The sequence below is a fragment of the Sminthopsis crassicaudata genome, chromosome 3 (assembly GCF_048593235.1).
Source record: "Sminthopsis crassicaudata isolate SCR6 chromosome 3, ASM4859323v1, whole genome shotgun sequence".
NCBI lineage: Eukaryota > Metazoa > Chordata > Mammalia > Dasyuromorphia > Dasyuridae > Sminthopsis > Sminthopsis crassicaudata.
Genome location: NC_133619.1, coordinates 136,165,653 through 136,173,971, shown reverse-complemented (window position 1 = coordinate 136,173,971; position 8,319 = coordinate 136,165,653). Strand labels below are relative to the sequence as shown.

Genomic DNA, 8,319 nt, shown 5'->3' with positions numbered 1-8,319 from the left:
TTCTTCTTGGGCCAATTATCCCAGGTTCCTAGAAGACCTCCCCCTTCCTCCAGATCCTTAGGGGGGTATAAATATGTGCTATCTAAGAATAAAGTTCTCTTTCACTTCACTCCTACCTCCTGATGGTCTGGCTCTGTGGGATCCAGGTTGTGCGGGAAGATGGGTAAGTGTGGCCTACCCGTGCTGTCAGAGGACGGACATAAAGAGTAGCTCAAAGCAGAACTACCAGGTTAGAATAGTTCATAAGGGTGTAACATCTTTCCCCATTTTTCTTCTAAGTCTCTTTTGAGATTTTTAATAGTCTCTTTTAGGAGTCTCACAGCACTGGAAGTGTCTCTGTCTGAGGAGTGCAGTTGAGTTGGGGAAATTCCACTACCTCAGACCAAGCCCCCCACTGTGCAGAGGAGAGGCTGCCCCTGGCTGTGCCTTTGCTGTGCAGGTTTGTGACTTCCCCGCCAACAAGAGCCTAGCTGCAGAATGCTGTGAAGAGCTGCGCTATGATCTGTGCTGAGTCACTTCAAGTTCTGGGTGAGCACAGCCTGATCCTGTCAAGCTCTGATGTCCCTCAGAGTACCTTCTACCCTGGGATCTAATTTCTCTGCTGGTCCACTAATCTGTGACCAAAGCAATGCAGTCAGGCTATGGCAGAGAGCTCTATGTAAACCTTCCAACCACAGAGGCCACCCCCACTTCCAATTCTATCCATGCCTGCTCTTGTCTGTTCCTGCCACTCAGGACAAACCTTTTTTGGCAATATTCCTGATAATCTTCGGTTGGTGAGTTGTTGTACTTCCAATCTTTGTGAACCTTACCAGTCTAGCACTATGTTTGAGGCTGATTTTAAAAATTGATAATGGGGGTATAAGAGGAGCTCAGAATGTCGCATGTGCCTACTCCTATATCCTGGCTCTGCCTTTTCATATCTATTTTGTAAGAAGTTAGTTGCCTTTTCCATTTCATAAAATCCATTTCATTCAAATTTCCATTTCATAAAAATTTCATAAAAATTAAGGAGTTTTCTTCAGATAGTTTATGTTTTTCCTTTTCCATACCATCTTGCAAAAATCCCCTTTTTCTTCTAATTTTTTAAGATTCTTTTTTTAATTATTCCAAAACAGAGCTTTGAAATGGGCATTGATTCCAATCACCTTTTCAGGCTTTATCTAAAGCTGCTTTGCCTTTCAAATCCTCACAGTTTGATTTCTATCTTTCTCTCCATAAAAGCTATCTATGATCAGACTGCTTTTTGCCTTCATTTATTTATTTGTTTGTTTGTTTGTTTGTTTGTTTGTTCATTCATTCATTCGTTTATTCATTAATTCATTTATTCATTCATTCATTTATTTATTTCTTTGCTTATTTATTTATTTATTTATTTGCTTGCTTATTTATTCATCTATTTATTTATTTATTTATTTATCTATTTATCTATCTATGTATCTATCTATCTATCTATCTATCTATCTATCTATCTATCTATCTATCTGTCTGTCTGTCTGTTTGTTTGTTTATTTAAGGATTGAGGTCTACTCTTAAGGTAAAGAGGCAACAGCTGCTTTAGTTTGCCCTGTGACCATTACTGCTGACTGACTTTCAGTGCTGGGTAAACATGGCCAGGTCCCTCATTTTTCTGGGGTACTAGAAAAATTTTATTTGAGAAAAAGTGAGTGATTATGGATATAGGAGGAATGCTAGGTAACTTAAAAATATCCTGGATCACTATCCACATTTTATAGGTGGAAAAATTAAAGTTTTGAATTGTCATGAAAGTTGCCCAATATTTCAGAAATAGCTAGTGATTTTTGAACTGAGGTATTCTAACTTTAAACCTATCGACACAATACCACTCAAATAAGCTGGCAAAAATATTTTAAATTTAACTTAATCAATTAGGAAAAATAAGTCAAAGATAATTCTGAGATTATTTTGATATAACTGACTATGTTCTCCTTATGTAAAATTGTAATTTCACTTTAAGTTGCCCTGTGGAAGCAGTTTGTTGTTTTTCCTACTAACCTCTTAATTCAGTGTCAGCTTGCAAATAAGATTTCCTTTATCATTCTTTTCAGACTATCCTGAATAGATGAATAACATACTTTTTTAGGTATATGGTTTCTGAGATTAATTTTCCCTTCTTTTGTAGATTTTGCTCACATGCATACTGCATTGATTAATAATCCTATCCATTTAATCATATCCATAATTATGATGTGGTGAGTGAATTAATAAGTGAAGGTAGTTACAAAGTAACCTTTCAAAAGTGATCTCCCTTTAAATTCATATAATGCTTATTTTTATATAAAATTCATTTGCACATACATGCTAGTTATTATAATCTTAGTAGCATAAATTTATTATTTAGAAGAAATAAGCTCAACAAAAAAAACATATCATTTCAGAAAATAAAAAATCAAAATCAATTGACAATTTTCTAGGGAAAAATAGTGGGGAAACTCATTCTCTTCTTTATGATATATTGAAAAAATACGAGGAAGTACTAAACAAAATTAAACCAAAACCATTAAGCAAAAAGATCTCCCTATTCAGTTTTCTTCTCTTTAAGAAAAGAATTTCAGTTGTATAAACACTTAAATGATCACCAACACAACCAGAGAACATGTCAAATAAGAGACTTTCAAAAACATGTAAAGATCACAGCCTACTCATTTATATTTTTTTTTACTTTAACTGACTCAAGATTTGACAGATCATTTAGAGGAATTGTTAGCATATCCTTGGCTAAATCTGAGGTTTTTAGAATATTGAGAATTCACCTAAACTCATCAGGCAGCTATTAGACAAGTTTATTTTTTATATTGTTATTGTATTAAAATTAGAGAAAACATTTGTATGTAGAGAGACTTGGAATGCAGTTTATAATCTTAAAATGTTAAAATTATTTTAGTTCAGCTTTTAAAAGAAATACTTAAAAGATTAACTACACATATGTTATAATATTATAAACAAATGGAGACTCACCGGGGGAGAGAGGTGTAGAGCAAAATTATAAATGCTTTATTATGAACACATAGCCAGAGAGCTTAATGGGTTTAACCTATAGCTTTATTGTGATATCTGCCAGACTCTTGCAAAGAATAAAATTCTTTTATTTGGCCATCTGTTTCTAAAAGTGCATATGAATTTCTCTTCCCTTGAGATATTTCTTCATGAAGTATGACTAGAGATTTCCATTTCATGCTCAATTTCCAAAAGCTGTTGCTTTTATATTCCTTATCCCTTCCTAATACAACCAAAACCATAAATTAGTTTTACTATGCACCACAGCATTGCTTCTTCAGACTAAGAAACTGTGACCCAATTTCCCGTGAGACACTCTCAAACTATTTTATATATTTAAATAAATGTATGAGCAGCTCTGAAAGATGTAGAAGACAATCACAATAATAAACATTTAGTAAGCTCTTTTGGGATACATGTCATTATTCCAGGTAGTTAAAAAGATACAAAGTTTAACGAAAGTATAGTGCAGGTTTTAGTGTAGCTTTGACAATAAGAAGATAAATCCCAAACTCAGAACAATATAACATATTATTTCTTGAAATCAGTTTGCATTTCCTAATACCAGAATCTTAGTTTATCTCAATATCATCAAGAATTCCACTGTACAGAGCCCTTATAAGGCAGCGACGCCCGGGGACAGGAGCCCATGAATACCCCGAGCTCAGAAGCGTTATTCTTTTCTCTGCCTCCTCTGCAAGCTTTTTGATCTCCCCAGCGCACTGTGCCGAGTGGCAGGAGGAGGTGTGTGTGAGTGTGTGTCTGGAACATGGCACAAGGGGGAGGAGCTGCTGTTGAGATGGGCGAGACCATGTCCAAGAGGCTGAAACTCCATTTGGGAGGGGAATCAGAGATGGAAGAGGGGTCCTTCCCCAACCCCTTCCAGGACTACAAATCCTCTTTCCCTGTGGCGACTGCCGCCAGAGTCACTGCCGAAGAATCCTCCCCATCCATTGGGAACAATCTGGGACTCCCATTTAACGGCGATGGGAAGATCACCTCCAGTTTTTCAAAGAGGATTCAAGCTAAAATCAAGGACCTGCTACAGCAGATGGAAGAAGGCCTGAAGACAGCTGAACCTCATGATTGTTCTACATACACTGGCTGGACAGGCATAGCCCTTCTGTACCTGCAGATGTATTATGCCACTTTGGACTAGGCCTATCTGCTGCAATCCCTGGATTATGTGAAGAGAAATTTCCTAATCTCAATGGCCGCAGGGTCACTTTTCTCTGTGGGGATGCGGGACCTCTCGCTGTGGATGCTAAGGTGTACCACAAGCTAAAGAGTAACAGCCAGTTCAGAGAGTGCATCTCAAAAATTTTGCAGCTACAGAAAACAGTTGTAAGTCCAGATGCAGATCTTCCAGATGAGCTCCTGTATGGACGGGCAGGTTACCTGTATGCTTTACTGTACTTGAATACAGAGATTGGTCTAAATACAGTGTCTGAATCAGCTATCAGAAAGGTAGTACATGCTATAATTGAATCAGGTAGACATTTTTCCAAGGAAGAACGCAAAACTGAATGCTGCCCACTATTATTCCAGTGGCTTAGAAAGCAGTATGTTGGAGCAGCTCGTGGTATGACTGGAATCTACTACTCGTTAATGCAGCCAGTATCAAATGTGGACCAGAAAACCTTGACAGAGTTTGTGAAACCAAGTGTTGATTATGTGCAACATAAAAAATTATGGTCTGGAAATTACCCATCGTCATTAAGCAATGAAATGGATAGATTAGTCCAGTGGTGCCACAGCGCCCCTGGGGTTATATATATGCTTCTCCAAGCCTACAAGATCTATAGGGAGGAAAAATATTTGAAGGATGCTATGGAATGTAGTGATGTAATCTGGCAGAGATGCTTACTACAGAAAGGCTATGGAATCTGCAGGACAGCAGGAAATGATTACTCTTTCTTATCTCTATACCATCTAACTCAGGATAAAAAGTACCTCTACAGAGCTTGTAAATATGCAGAATGGTGTTTAGATTATGGAGCACATGGGTGTCATATTCCAGACAGACCTTACTCACTCTTTGGAGGCATGGGCAGTGCTATTCAATTTCTGTCAGATATCCTGGTTCCAGAGACATCCCGTTTTCCAGCATTTGAACTTGGACCTCCACAAAGGGAAAAAACAAAACAAAACAAAAAAAAAACCATCCCTTTGTACCAAAAGCAACACAACTGTTTAGTGCCTGAGACAGAACCAACTTTGGATCTTAAAGAAATCAGCATCTACCCTCCCCTCTTTGTCCAAAGGACCATGAAAAGCATGAATGAAGGAAACTACCACACTGGTGTTTAGTTACAGCATTACCCTCAGTTGTGTAAAATATGAATTCCTTAAATTCATTTACCATTCTTCCCTTCAGGCTCTTTCTGGTGTTTGAATGTTTTTTGGTGTGAGTTTGTTGTCCTGTTTGGAGATGATCAAGCTGTTCAGTTTGTATGAATTCCAATCCTGCTCTCTCATGAGTGTTACTAGCAGCCTCATATATCTCTAGTGAATAAAGTGGTACTTTATTCCAAAAAAAAAAAAAAAAAAAGACATTCCCCATTCCCCCAGCTGTCTATAATCTGCTCTCTGAAATTCTCTCCCCTCTACTCTCAATACATTCTATCTTAACATGTTATATCACTTAATATAAAGTGTGTTTTTGGAGGCCACAAACTTTTTTTTTTAACCATACTTTATATCACTAGTTCTTATTACAGTACTTAGTACATTGTAATTTCTTGGAAAATGTATTTTGATTACTTTGATTGATCTTTATTGATACTTTAGATTCAACATTATCCTCTTACACCATCCCTTCTACGGGTTAATTTCAGTATTCTTTGCTATAGATATTATTTCAATAAAATATGAAAAATATCAATATTTGCTTTAGCAACTCTTTGTCATCCCATTCCTTTAAGGAGATTTCATTTAAGTCATTATACCTATCAAAAGGGAGACATATCAAAAGTATATTATGTTTACACTGGAACTGAGGATAGAGTTTTTCTCTACCATTTATGAAATTCATGGTTTTGAATAAATAATACTTTTTTGCTGGCTTAACTTACAAATCCATAAAATAGAGATAATTGTGGTCATATTTCCACATTTTGTTATTAATATTATTTTTTTAATTTTATAATTATAACATTTTTGACAGTATATATGCATGAGTATTTTTTTAATAACATTATCCCTTGTATTCATTTTTCAAAATTATCCCCTCCCTCCCTCTACTCCCCTAGATAACAGGAAATCCTATACATTTTACGTGTGTTACAGTATAACCTAGATACAATATATGTGTGTAAATCCAATTTTCTTGTTGCATATGAAGTATTAGATTCCAAAGGTATAAGTAACATGGGTAGATAGACAGTAGTGCTAACAATTTACATTCACTTCCCAGTGTTCCTTCTCTGGGTGTAGTTGTTTCTGTCTATCATTGATAAACTGGAAGTGAGGTGGATCTTCTTTATGTTGAAGATATCCACTTCCATCAGAATACATCTTCATACAGCAATGAAGTGTACAGCGATCTTCTGATTCTATTTATTTCACTCAGCATCAATTGATACAAGTCTTTCCAAAACTCTCTGTATTCGTCCTGCTGGTCATTTCTTGCAGAGCAATAATATTCCATAACCTTCATATACCATAATTTACCCAACCATTCTCCAATTGATAGACGTCCATTCATCTTCCAGTTTCTAGCCACTATGAAAAGAGCTGCCACAAACAATTTTGGCACATACAGGTCCCTTTCCTCTCTTTAATATTTCTTTGGTATATAAGCCCAATAGCAGCAATGCTGGGTAAAAGGGTATGCACAGTTTGATAACTGTTTAGGTATAGTTCCAAATTGCTCTCCAGAATGTCTGGATGTATTCACAATTCCACCAACAATGTATCAGTGTCCCAGTTTTCCCACATTCCCTCCAACATACATCATTATTTGTTCCTGTCATCTTAGCCAATCTGACAGGTGTGTAGTGGTATCTCAGAGTTGTCTTCATTTGCATTTCTCTGACCAGTAGTGATTTGGAACACTCTTTCACATGAGTGGATATAATTTCAATTTCATCATCTGAGAATTGTCTATTCATATCATTTGACCATTTATCAATTGGAGAATGGTTTGATTTCTTATAAATTAGGGTCAGTTCTCTATATATTTTGGAAATGAGATCTTTATCTGAAATTTTAACTGTAAAAATATTTTCCCAATTTGCTACTTCCTTTCTAATCTTGTTTGCATTAGTATTGTTTGTACAAAAACTTTTAAGTCTGATGTAATCAAAATCTTTTATTTTGAATAATGATCTCTAGTTCTCCTCTGGTCATAAATTCCTTCCTCCTCCATAGGTCTGAGAGGTAGACTATTCTCTCTTCCTCTAATCTATTTATGATCTCATTCTTTATGCCTAAGTCATGGACCTATTTTGATCTTATCTTGGTGTAAGATGTTAAGTGTGGATCCATATCTAATTTCTGCCATACAAATTTCCCGTTTTCCCAACTGTTTTTTTCAAATATTGAATTTTTATCCCTAATGTTGGTATCTTTGGGTTTGTCAAAGACTAGATTGCTATAGATGTACCCTTTTTTGTCATTTGTACCTAATCTGTTCCACTGATTGACTGGTCTATTTCTTAGCCAATACCAAATAGATTTGGTAACTGCTGCTCTATAATATAGCTTTAGATCAGGTACACCTAGACCACCTTCATCTGACTTTATTTTCATTAGTTCCCTTGCAATTCTTGACCTTTTATTCTTTCATATGAATTTTGTTGTTATTTTTTCTAGGTCATTAAAATAGTTTCTTGAGAGTCTGATTGGTATAGCACTAAATAAATAGATGAGTTTGGGGAGTATTGTCATCTTTATTATATTTGCTCGGCCTATCCAAGAGCACTGAATGTCTTTCCAATTACTCAAATCTGACTTTATTTTTGTGGCAAGTGTTTTGTAATTTTTCTCATATAATTCCTGACTTTTCCCCATATTTGAATTCCCAAATATTTTATATTCTCAACATTTGTTTGGAATGGATTTTCTCTTTGTATCTCTTGCTGTTGCATTTTTTTGGTGATATATAAAAATGCTAATGATTTGTGTGGATTTATTTGTATCCTGCCACTTTGCTAAAATTCTGAATTATTTATAATAACTTTTTAGCAGAGTCTTTAGGGTTCTCTAAGTATACCATCATGTCATCTGCAAAAAGTGATAGTTTAATTTCCTCATTTCCTACTCTAATTCCTTGAATCTCTTTCTCTGCTCTTATTGCTG

At 35.7% G+C, this 8,319-nt stretch overlaps 1 pseudogene; it reads left to right on the top strand.

Moving 5' to 3' along the window:
* The first annotated feature begins 3,817 nt into the window (after positions 1-3,817).
* Positions 3,818-5,328, top strand: LOC141561926 (lanC-like protein 2 pseudogene; annotated as a pseudogene).
* Positions 5,329-8,319: the final 2,991 nt, after the last annotated feature.